We start from the raw sequence: 12,203 nt of genomic DNA, 5'->3' as shown, positions 1-12,203 counted from the left end.
TATCCACATGTTGTTGCAGAGTAGGTAAATGTACACTTTTGCATATGACTTTTGTTTGTAATGCAAATATCGGGTATCGGTACATACTGAAAATCCATATCGGTACAGCTCTAATTTTTACGTGTCAAGTGTTGCATAGGTGGGCTAAAGGAATTTGGTATACCCTGCAGCACTGTGTATACATGTATTCTGGGTATATAGGTAAAAAAATAACTTCTGTATTATGGCTCTCAGAATGACTACAATGTTATTGTATAGATCTGATAGCTCATGCAGTCAATAGTCAGTAATCACATTGTCTCAGAAACTAAACTAAATTGCAATCATTGTATCTGAAAGAAACATTTTTGTATTACATTGATTTGGCTGCAGCTGCAGTAATTAGTATTGCCTTCAATTTACCGAGTTATGCATGGTACACTACATAGTATGCATGCATGCACAATAAACCTGTGGACCAAATGACTTCCAAACCTTTGAAATCAGTGAAAATTTTCTCCGTCGAAATAATTTATTTAGGCAATACGGTACTTTAAAGATCTACTGTGTTGAAATCAAAGTTAGTCTATGTTAAATTCCCTTTGGGGACTGCCCCCTTGGACAAATCAGTGATTCTGAATCACTGGCTGTCCAGTACAATATAATTTAACAACACTTGTAATTCAACAAATTTGTTAGTAATCTTGAAAAACTAATTTATCATAATTCCTCATGCTGTTTGCTGATGGAGTGCCAGTTAAGTGAGTTGATCATGGTTGACACTCTGCTTGTTTGGAGGTAGTCTCATCACAAGCGACAACTCTTTAGGTTGTGACAAAAGAATGAACAGAATTAGTTTTTCGACATGTTGGCTGCTTACCTGTTGGGCCTGTTGGCTGCTGAATGATAGCTTGGAATCTAAGAGAATCTAGCCTTGCTAAACCAACCAAATCACATCCATGAAGTGAATATTCAGATAAATTTCATGTTCCATACTTTAGGATTAAGGCTACTTAATGTCTTCTGAGGAGTATTTGTATCAGATTGGAAATCAATTCGTCTTTACAGAATACAGTCATCTGCATAAAGGTGACAGCTGGATGTTAAATTAGAGATAGTAAAATCCCCAAGACACTACCCTGGGGGATGCCATTAGCCACATCAACTGCATAGTTCTGAGGAATGACCACCGCACACAGTACCACATACTGTGTGTGGTTAGACAAAACTAAGGGATCCAGTCTTTGACTGTTTATGCTATAATACTGCAGGTTTAGTAAGAGAAAATTGATGAGTTACCAAATCTCTTGCTAACATCTAAAAGATAACATCAGTCTGGCTTTTAGATTTAAGGAGATAGCCATCATGAGTTGTTTCAATCAATTGGAGTTCATCTGAATAATTCTTTTGGGAACTCAAATACGAGTCTTCAAGTTTGTTAAGATAATGTATCTATGTGTTCCAAAGTTTTGCTGCAAGTACACATCACAGATATAGGGTGGTAATAAGCAGGATATGATGTGGCACTTCTTTTATATAGCTAGTGTAGTTACCAATTAAAGCTTGTTATGGAAATCCTCTATCAAGGTGGGGACATAGTGGCATTTTTGACAAGCTTCTTAACCCCAGTACTGGGGAATTTGATACTACACTTTGTCAAATCCCCTTTATCACCCCACCCTACCAGGGGGTGGGGGATTGGGACATGACATTAATAGGTACATAAGGAGCCAGATCTTTTTCCGCCATTCCCACCAAATAGGATAACTAGAAACATGCATGTGGAAGCGTCATGTATATTAGCAAAATAATGATAATTCACACATTACTATTTCAGAATACTTTAGTAAGCTAACCTGGGACCAAAAATTATGGGTTTGGAAATGATCCATCTGTAATTGCTAGAACAACCATAAATAGTTAAGGTATCACTAATCTAAATGTCAATGTTTACTACAGATCATAGAGCAGTGCTTTAGTTTTTGTAATTGTACATATTTGGAGACATTAGTTTACTGGGAAGTACGTGTGTGACCGCAGTAGCATGACATCAGTAGAGTAGGAAATGGTACGTATCATGCATGAGGGTATTAAATATTGTAAAATTTAAAACTGGTTTCGTTTGAGTTGTACTGTACTTGCTCTAGAAACTTCATAGACGTGTAATTTACTAAATTATTGCTGTCTCAGTGTGTAATTGATTTCAATAGTTGCATTGTATTTCAGTTTCAAAAACTTTTAAACAGGGAACATCTCCAAACTGACTTTGGTATGCTTAACGTCATAATGACGCTAACTTCAGTCCCCCCCCCCTCCTTAGCATCACACTATGAAAATAATGCATTGGCAATAGAAGCACAAAATATTACATTCTTTACTAGAAAACATAGTCTACAAACACTATTGCTGCTTAATCACATCACTTTCTCTATACCTAGTTATTTACACTATAACTGCTTTATAACGTCATTATGATGATGTTAAGCATACCAAATCCCTTGGAGATTCCCCCTAGTATACACTTTAGTTTACAAGTATATTATACACATCACTTGAGCAAGTATAGAAACATTTACATACCTAGAGTTTTAAGACACAAGAATCAGTCTCATCACAATACCTGAACTTGAATGGATATTGTGCATGCAAGTTGCCGGGATAAGTGACTATACATGTGACCGACAGTCTACCAACCTTAGTTGCATGAAGGTAAGTTTGGATGAGAGTTGACGGTTAGTTAGTATTAGGAACAGGGTTGCATGGATTTAGCTTTGGTTCTTTTCACCTTTCTTTCTAAGGTATTGAAATTTCTGAATGTAGTTTAGGCCACTCCAAAAAAATTTTTTGTTTCCCATTTCATCGACCTCAAAAATACATGCAGGGGCAGTCCATTATCCATTATAAATATTTCCACTAATTGTTGAAATTCATAGCTAACTTAAGGTAAAAATACAGTAGAAAATTTTAAACTAAGAACCTGAACAGTGAAAGGCTAGCTAAATGGGCTTTCTGAATGCTAAACTAGTTACTGCTATGCAATCACAGGATAATTAATAATGAATAAAATGTTCAGTTGACAGCAATAATGAATGACCATGTGGGTAGGAAATGGGAAACAATGAATTTCCTTGGAGTGGCCTTATAAGACTAAAGGAGATGGGTGGCTGCATGGCAGTGCTGTGAGTAGTACACAGGTGATCCCAGGTTCTGACATTATACATTTAAATTCACTTTGGTTATTGGCAAAGTTTTTACTCATGTGACTGCTGCTGGCGCAATGGAGAATTTAGCAAAGTTGCTAGTGTAGATTTATTATTCAAGGGTTATGCAGTACACAGTGTCAAATATTAGCTATCCATCATTGATGATATGAACTCTTCATCACTTAACAAGCTGCAAAGTTAATATGTAGCACTAAAACAAAATTCTTGTCCATTCAGCCATTTCATACATGTGAAATATAAGGCCACTTCAAATTAATTTCATGTTTCTCGGGCCCTACTGTCCCATTTAATTTCTTGGAACAATGTTTTTGTTAACTTTTAAGATCGCGTGTTTGATCACGCCGGGTCAGTGGAAGGAAATGCATGGCGTCGATGGGAATTCTGTATCAGTAAGCACGGAGCGAATTTGACATTGCAAGAAAGACTTACTCTTTTTGTTGTAAAATAACTTGGTGCATGAAGCTATTTAGGGGTCATCCATTATTTTCAGCCTTTACGCAAGAGCCTGAGTACAAAGTATGCTAGGCGGGAGGGGGTTAAATCACGCGTACGCTTATAAAAATGATGAATAATCATCGTGTATATACTGTACATAGTATCAACATTTATACAGTATGCTTTGTGAAGGAGGGAGGGGGTTAGAAAAAAGAGTACTATTTGTACGGCTTGCATATTAAAAGAGGTGGGGACTATTCTACGGAACGGAACGGAACGGAACGGAACGGAACGGAACGGAACGGAATGATGGACTAAACCACGGAACGGAACGCTTTCTCAAATTGAAGCTTGCAACTTACCATTGCTGAAACTTCCCTTATAAGTTAGCAGTGGCATCTCCAGTGGGTGATTAAACATAAGATAAAAAGAATTAACGGATCGATTGTGGGTTTTTGTTGGTTGTCATTAGTAACGAAGTATTATTGTGGGATGAGCTGTATCAGTGATGTTCATCCATACGGAAGGGAACTTTATGTGAGCTGTTTTTCTTATTTAGACTTTAGAAAACAGTCTGGGCCGGTCTTTCAAGTCATAAGTCAGTGTATAGATAAAGCAAGCAGGAAGATACTGGTAACAGGAAAGAGCCAGCTGAATTAAAACTTGAAGAATTTTGTGCAGTGTGTGAGGAGCAAATATTTTGGCAGACCGCAAGGAGGGTATATTCTGCAAACATCACTGAAGTGTATGCATGGAGTTATTTATATATTAACAGCTGGTGCAATGGACTAATGCCGTATTTAATAGTGAGCTGATTTTATCTGTTGCACAATTCAAGGATGTGTCTGACTGCTAGCCTTGAATCAGGCTAAATGCCAAAACTCCAAGATCAGCCAAATCTCTATTATAAGCCGCATGTGAAACCATGCCCGTAGCCACCAGGCAAACGTGATTTGGACCAGGATGTGTGTGTAATTTCAATGTACCTAGTCAGACCTGAAATGGAACACTCACATTAATTACATGCCACCTAAGAATCCTAGGATTTCTTAAGTGTAACATTTCACATGCTTCACTTCAAACAAAACAGGTTAAATCTGTTCGTCTATTTTCAAGTGATTCCCAGTCCAGCTGGTCCATGAAATTACAATGGGATCACATGTATTTGTTACAGTGCGGGCTGTCCTGTGTTGGATCTACTCTAGAGTTGAGATTTCAAGGTAGACTCACTGCCAATGTACTGACACTAGTACTGTTGTAGCATGTTTAAGTGGAGGACAAATGAAATAGTAATGCTAGATTATTTATGTATACAAATTTTTCATAATGAAATTGATATCCCATTTTGATTTGTACTTCCACTTAGCAACATATTCAAGAACAAGAAGCTACCACACTTAATCTCCAACCACTGTCATTAATTAACCAAGATCTCACTAGTCTGTAATTCACCTTACTGTAGTGATTTTATTGATTCATCTGTATGTTTTCTTCATTTTTCTTTGAAGTTGTACCAAGAGTTCATAATAAGGTGGAGAGTGTCTAACTTGAACGCATTCACCAAACACCCTGCTTAAAGTAACACCTCGGCCCTATTTCAGAACAAAGGCTTTACCTTCTTCAGCAACACTAATCAACAGTTTTCTATCCCCCAGTAAAGGTGTTGATTTGATGAAAGGTGAACTTTACGCAGGGTGTTTGTACAGGCCATACTGAGAGTTAGACACTCTCCCCCATACAAATCAGTGTTACGAACTCTTGGTTGTACAGTATAGGTAAACAAAGAAGTTTCTCTCCCATCTTATTCTAGGATTTCTATTGACAAGGAAAATTCAATTATTTGTATACAGGCTCAAAATTGAGAAAATATAAAGAAAGTGAATTAATATTATACAGTCAGTTTGCTTTTGGATATTTAATGCCTCCAACCACAACAAAAATTCGATGAATCCATGCATCTCATCACTGGTCGTCTGAACATTCTGAAAGTGATACCTCACTCAATCAACCATATATTCTGTTTATTAGACTGAATAAAGTCATGATTACCTAAACAATCACTTAATTAATGTTTTATAATTATCCTATTCTGGAGGTTCCACTGATAAAATGCAATTTCAGCAATGATAGCAGCTAGCCAAGCTGCAAATTGATTCAGAAAGCATTCCATTCTGTAAAATAGACCCCATCCAGAATTCAACTCAGTACTCAGGCTGAGATATCTGACAATAGTTCACTACTCTGTTAATGAATCATTGATGTTCACACAATATAGACTCCTTGAGGTATCTGAATGTTTGCTCCTCACACACTGCACAAAATTCCTTTAGATTCTGCTTAGACTGAGTTGATTCAGCTTGTCACCATACTTGTTTCCTTTGTAGTGTAGCTATACACATACTGATTTATGCCGATTAGAAAGGCTGGGCCTCAGACTGTACATTCTAAAGTCAAGTAAGTAAAAATAACTCACATACTAGTAAAAAAAAGTCATGCATTAAGTTCCCTACTTGATATATGAACACACTGAGTCAGCTATTCCCACAATTAGTACTTCGTTACTAATGACAACCAACAAGAACCCACAATCGATCCTTAAATTGCTTCAAAGTTGCTACATAGTAAATATATTAAATACAAAATTCTAACTAGCTTAACTACCAAACTAAGTACTTTAACTACAAAACTAGTTACCTTAACTAAAAAACTAGCTACCTTAACTACAAAACAACCTTAATTCATTTGTAGTTAAAGTCAGATGACAGCGTATTTACCATCATTATTTTTAGTATTCGAGTACTCTCTAGCATTAATGATCGAGTAATCACGAATACTTACCATACCTATATTGAAGCATATCATATGCAGTTTTAAGCTTTTAAGTAACAGCGATGATAAATACGCTGTATTAAAGTACCCAGTAAATTTTCCTGACAACCAAAATGCTTCAATCAAACTCCACACCGTCACTGCCAGATAACAAATGCATCATGTGAGCTCATTAATATTGGATCACATGATCTCAACAAGTACTCCAATACCAATTTTACTATCCGAATTCTAATATCCTTAATTAGTACCCATTTATTTATTTTAGCCATACAATGAACTGTGCAACTACCTTCTTCATACAACATGCATTATATGTGGAGCATTGCAAATGCAAGTAAAGTGTATGTATATATATAGTACACTACAATTTCCTTACATCAAATTAAGCAAGAATTCGTAATATAATTATACTGAGGAGAGTATTCTACTCTCGTATACACCTGTAGAAATACATATCATGATGGTACTGTGTCTTTTTGTAATTAATATTGATTGTACGCATGCCAGCAATGTCACTAGCAACTAAACTAACTCAAGCTCCTCAGTGTTTCTCACCAAACTACAAGTGTACCTTCTTGTCATGGGTTTAGACAATTGCTTATATATAGGCATTTGTTGCTTGATCATTCACAGCTGTCTTGAGCGACACAGTACTTTATGGGTTCTTGTTAGTGTTTTTTTAGTATGGAGTTTTAGTTTTAGTTATAGTTGTAGCTAGTTTCATCAATAATTTTAGTTTTAGTTTTAGTTATAGTAACCTTTCTTAATTCTTTTTAGTTATTGATTTAGCTATGGTTATTCACTCTTTGTTGTTTTAGTTTTAGTTATAGTAAATAACATGAAACCTTTTAGATTTAGATACAGTTTTAGTTATGTACATGAAAATGTTTTAGTTCTAGTTATAGTTAAAAACTTGAAAACCTTTTAGTTTTAGACACGGTTTTAGTTATGTATCTGAAAACTTTTAGTTATAGTTTTAGTTGTGCATAAGAAAACCTTGTTTAGCTTTAATAGTAAGCACCAAGTGACTACATTTTATGTGAATGAAATTCTTGTTATAATTTCAGTACCATTTTTCCAGCTTAGTAATACAAAACCTTTGTATTACAAGACCTGTCAATTTTTTTATAACATAATACAACACTTAATACAGTGCATTTGACGCAATCTCTGTCACAGGTATGCCTTATTCTTTCTTAGTAGAACTTCCCTTTCCAAGTTACTATCAGTAAGTCCGTTGCATTTGCCAGATGTCGATTCCCCACTCGTAGAAAATACTACTACTACCTACTACCCACATCACTACTACCTATAGTACCTACATTACTGAGTTCGTGAATTTTGGTCAAACAGTTTTTATTAGTTATAGATTTAATAGTGTGTACGTAATTATATGATATAGATATTTTAGTTGCATATAGTTTTAGAAGTAGTGTCAAATACATTTAGCAAGCAGTTACAGTTTTAGTAATAAGATCAACTTGCTATATTGTAAGCAGTTTTAGTTTTAGTAATAATATAGATTTGATTTTAGTTATAGTTTCAGTGATTATATACGTTTATTTTAGTTATAGTTATAGTGATTACATACATTTAATTTGTTTTTAGTTATAGTTTTAGTTAACTTAAATATATTCACCTTACTAAAAGTACTTTTAGTTTTAGTTACAGTTAACTGAAACAACACTAGTTCTTGTATGTCACAAACCACACTTACTGTAGTCGTTACATCATCACTTTAAAATATGCTCTTCTACAGGGGTATATGAGAGTAGGACACTCCTCAATAATTATGTTATAAACTCTTGCATTACGTAAGTCACTTACCGTATATTAAAAGAAGCAAAGCATGACTATGTGAGGTGGTCGTATTGTGGTCATGAAGTACACCTTAGCTACAGTATGTTTGGAACCAGCATGGTCACTATAATGTGTGTGTGTGTGTGTGTGTGTGTGCTTAGCGGTTTTGAGGTCATTGTGGAACTTTGGATTCCACGACTTCTCATTGTGAGACCTGGACAGTCCTCCTGTGGGTTACTAGCCCTGTCCCAGGAGGATTTTTCTGCACAAGGCTCAAGCGTCTGAGGTGCACAGGAATCCCAGTGCTGGCTCATTGGGTGGCAATAGCTGTGTTAGTACGGCTGCCGAAGACTTTGCTTTTTGTGTGTGCATCTATGTATATGTACAAATTTATTTTCTTATAGAATAATTTCTTTGGTGACCAAGTTGTCACAGATGATAACGTGCTCAATATGGAGTCCCCACAATTCATCACACTACAATGGACCAAAGATGGGACAGTACTCAGTAAGACTGGAACACTCTAAGGGTCTGTGCTACTGGATCATACTGCTGTGCTGTGAATGGCATCAACGTCCATTATGCTTATATTGATGTGCAAGGTGAGTAGTATAACTTCACAAGTACCTCAGTAGCAGTGTACATATAAGAGTCTAAAATGAAAATATTTTTCCTGCTCCTAGCTGCCATGCCCATAAAAGTGTGCACACAGATGTTTACAGTATTGCCCCCCCTTCCCAGGGGCAGAGACAGCTATCAAAAAGTAGGGGGGGGGGGGGCTCCAGAGGCGGATCTATAGGATTTTGCTTAGGGGGGGGGGGGGGGGGGGGCACACTAGTAGAAATTACTTCACAGTGTGCAGAGCACACTTGGTGAAGTGCAAAGCACGAGCTATCTAGGGGGGTCTGGAGGCATGCCCTCCCAGGAAATTTTGAGAAATTAGTACTCTGAGATTGAATTTGGTGGCAAGTTTTCACTTACTCTAGCTGTCTTTGATATTCCATCTTTTACCCATCCATACTCTGTGAAAGACGTTTGCCTTTTCGCCATGCCATCTGTGGAGCAGGTACTAAACTATGACGTCACATGATGCGAAGGGCACTTGATTATAGAAGTTTTGGTCGAGCAAGTCAATGTATCTTGGATTAGGCATAGTTTAAACATAAGTTCAGCTATAATTTTATTCGTTGTAATGTCACTTTTGCTGTTCATAATGCATCTGTATTGTGAGATATGGGGGAGCTTAGCCTCCCTATATCCCCCCCCCCCTTATTCTGACAAAACTGTATTTTTCCCTCCCTTAAGTCATTTTCTAAATGAAGGCCTGACTACTCATGTCAGGGGTGAAGAACAGCACTCTGGGAGAGGGGATACAGTCATGGTATCTTTGTACACAAATGACACATATTTGTCAATAACGATTAAACAGGTTTCATTGTAATTTATTTAACCCCATACAATTTTGTATGAAATGTGTAGTGTGGTGGTGTATACCTGCATGTATGGTTTATCTGGACACTGGTGATTACCCAATTCATGCCTCAAACTGCACACATGATTGTCTTCACAGCATGCAGGGATGAAAGCATAGGCTATTTCATTACAATAATATCCCACGTGCATATATACACGACCACAGTTCATACAAAATCACAAGAAGTATTGAACCTAGGCCTGATAATCTTTTGTGCTTATTTGCATTTCAGCAAATACTTCAATAACCCTATGAGGGTATAAATACTTCATGTTTTGTACTCCAAACTGAGGCATTTTTATTTCCAGTGTCACATCTAAATTCATTATGCAATCTGCCCTACAGTGTGAAAGTTTAACATCCGAAATTTTGACTACTTTGATTATTTTTGTTCAACATGCTCAATCATCCAATATGTCAAACTTTCCATTGTCAAATATTAGCGCTACATATATGGTATGTCAATGTCATCATGTATTGAATGTCACAACTGTAACAACATAACCGTTTTATTTTTACTCTGTTTACATCGCTACGTACGTCAAACTGTGGGTAAATTTTTACTGTAATTCTTTACTTTTTTATCACAGCAAAGATGTTATAAGCTTGATGGAGTTGAATCAATAGCTGATAATTAAGGAGAACTTTGAGAACTGGTGTTACGTACACTGCTACTTTGTACTCCATCCATTAAGAGACAACATAAGAAGTCATGCTACAGGGACTGCTACATACGTCAGTAAATCTGTACTCTACTAGCCACTGCGTACCGCTACCTCAAGACTGTAAAGTCCTATATACATGCGTATGTACAATGAACTGAAATTTAAGTTGCTATATTTTTTAACAGTCTGAATGTATAAATGCACCAACATGACCAAATATTGATCACATACATAGCTGTTGGTTTGTCCAAAAATCTCAATAAGGAGCTTATTTTGTGTCCTACAGATTACACTACTAATGAGGTTTCTCTGTATTGGGTATACAACCCAACCCGATGTGTAGCAATTGGTTATTATTCAGTTTTAGTTGCCACAAAGACTATTTAGTGATGAACTCAGGCAATTAGAAGTAAAGGTTCCAGTACTTACATGCCATACCTCGATCTGGTAAATAAGGATTTTAGAAAATACCATATAGTGTCTTTCTGAGGGGGAAAATGTTTACGAATTTGTGGATCGGCAGCTATCCTGCCTATCCACGAAAATTTCCCCCCTCGAACTTCACATAATAGCATTACTGCATCCTGCAGAAGCAAAAATTTCCCCCCTCAAAATTTTTGAGGGTGACGATTTGCAAAATATTTCAGCTATGATATCAATATGTAGTTATATTTTAAAGTACATGGTGAAACTTGTCAGCCAGTGAATTCCTTGCTCTAATCAGTTGAGTCAATCAATTCACTCTGATCATCTTACAGTACAGTTGTGTTGTTACCACTTTTGAATGATATGATGAGATCAAAATGACTATTGACAGTTTTCATAGTACAAATTCAAAGTCATTGGGTTTTAGCAAGGAATAAATTGATGTAGTTCTGGAAACACTGGGTATTGTAGATCCGATTTTGACTCACTTAGTGGATGGATCATGTTGTGTCAGGTGTTCTCAAATAGTTGGTAAGGAGTGGACAGTCCTATAACAACAATTGCCATCAGGCTTCATAGCTACAACTCTCCTGTCAGCTTCACTTAAGAATTTGTGAAGAATAGTCACTAGTAATTGCTGTTGGAAAAATCTAACAGCTAAACCAATGTATTCTAGGCTAACCTTAGGTAGCTGATCCACAGGCTTGTCACCTATAAACAGATTTACAGTAAACTATATACATAGCGAATTCAACTGTACTTTACTGATTGGAATGCATGACTTTTTCACATTGGCGGTGAATGCATCACCAGAGTGTTATTCAGTATTGTACTTCATGTCTGATACAATATTGTTCTTTCATCAAGGAGAATACTAAAATTGGTTCAAATGTCACTAATACACTAATATTTCACTCGTACAATACTGAACACACACACACACACATGTGCAACGTATGTGAAGTACGTATTTACATATCAAAAGAATACAATAAAACAGATAGGTTGAATAAACAGTTGTCTATTTTTGGCGACAGCAAGTAACATTCAGCAATTCACAAACCATATCATGTGGTAACCATTTAACCATACAGTATAGTGGGTTATTATTAGTGTTGTGCGAATATTTTGTATATCACCTATCATGATTATTGCAAACGTTTTTATCATGATACGATAAATTATCATGATATAAAAATCTGCATGAAGGCATGGTGATAAATTACTACAATGAGATTTTAGCACTTGAACCTATGTGAAAAGTAACAATAGAATTCTACAATATCCTACCTAACCTCCTGGAAGTCTCTATAAACTCTGCTGTACTGTCTTAAATATCATTATCAGTAAACTTTGTGTAAAAAGTGG

The sequence above is a fragment of the Dysidea avara genome, chromosome 4 (assembly GCF_963678975.1).
Source record: "Dysidea avara chromosome 4, odDysAvar1.4, whole genome shotgun sequence".
NCBI classification, from domain to species: domain Eukaryota; kingdom Metazoa; phylum Porifera; class Demospongiae; order Dictyoceratida; family Dysideidae; genus Dysidea; species Dysidea avara.
Note: the sequence above shows the minus strand (reverse complement) of the source record.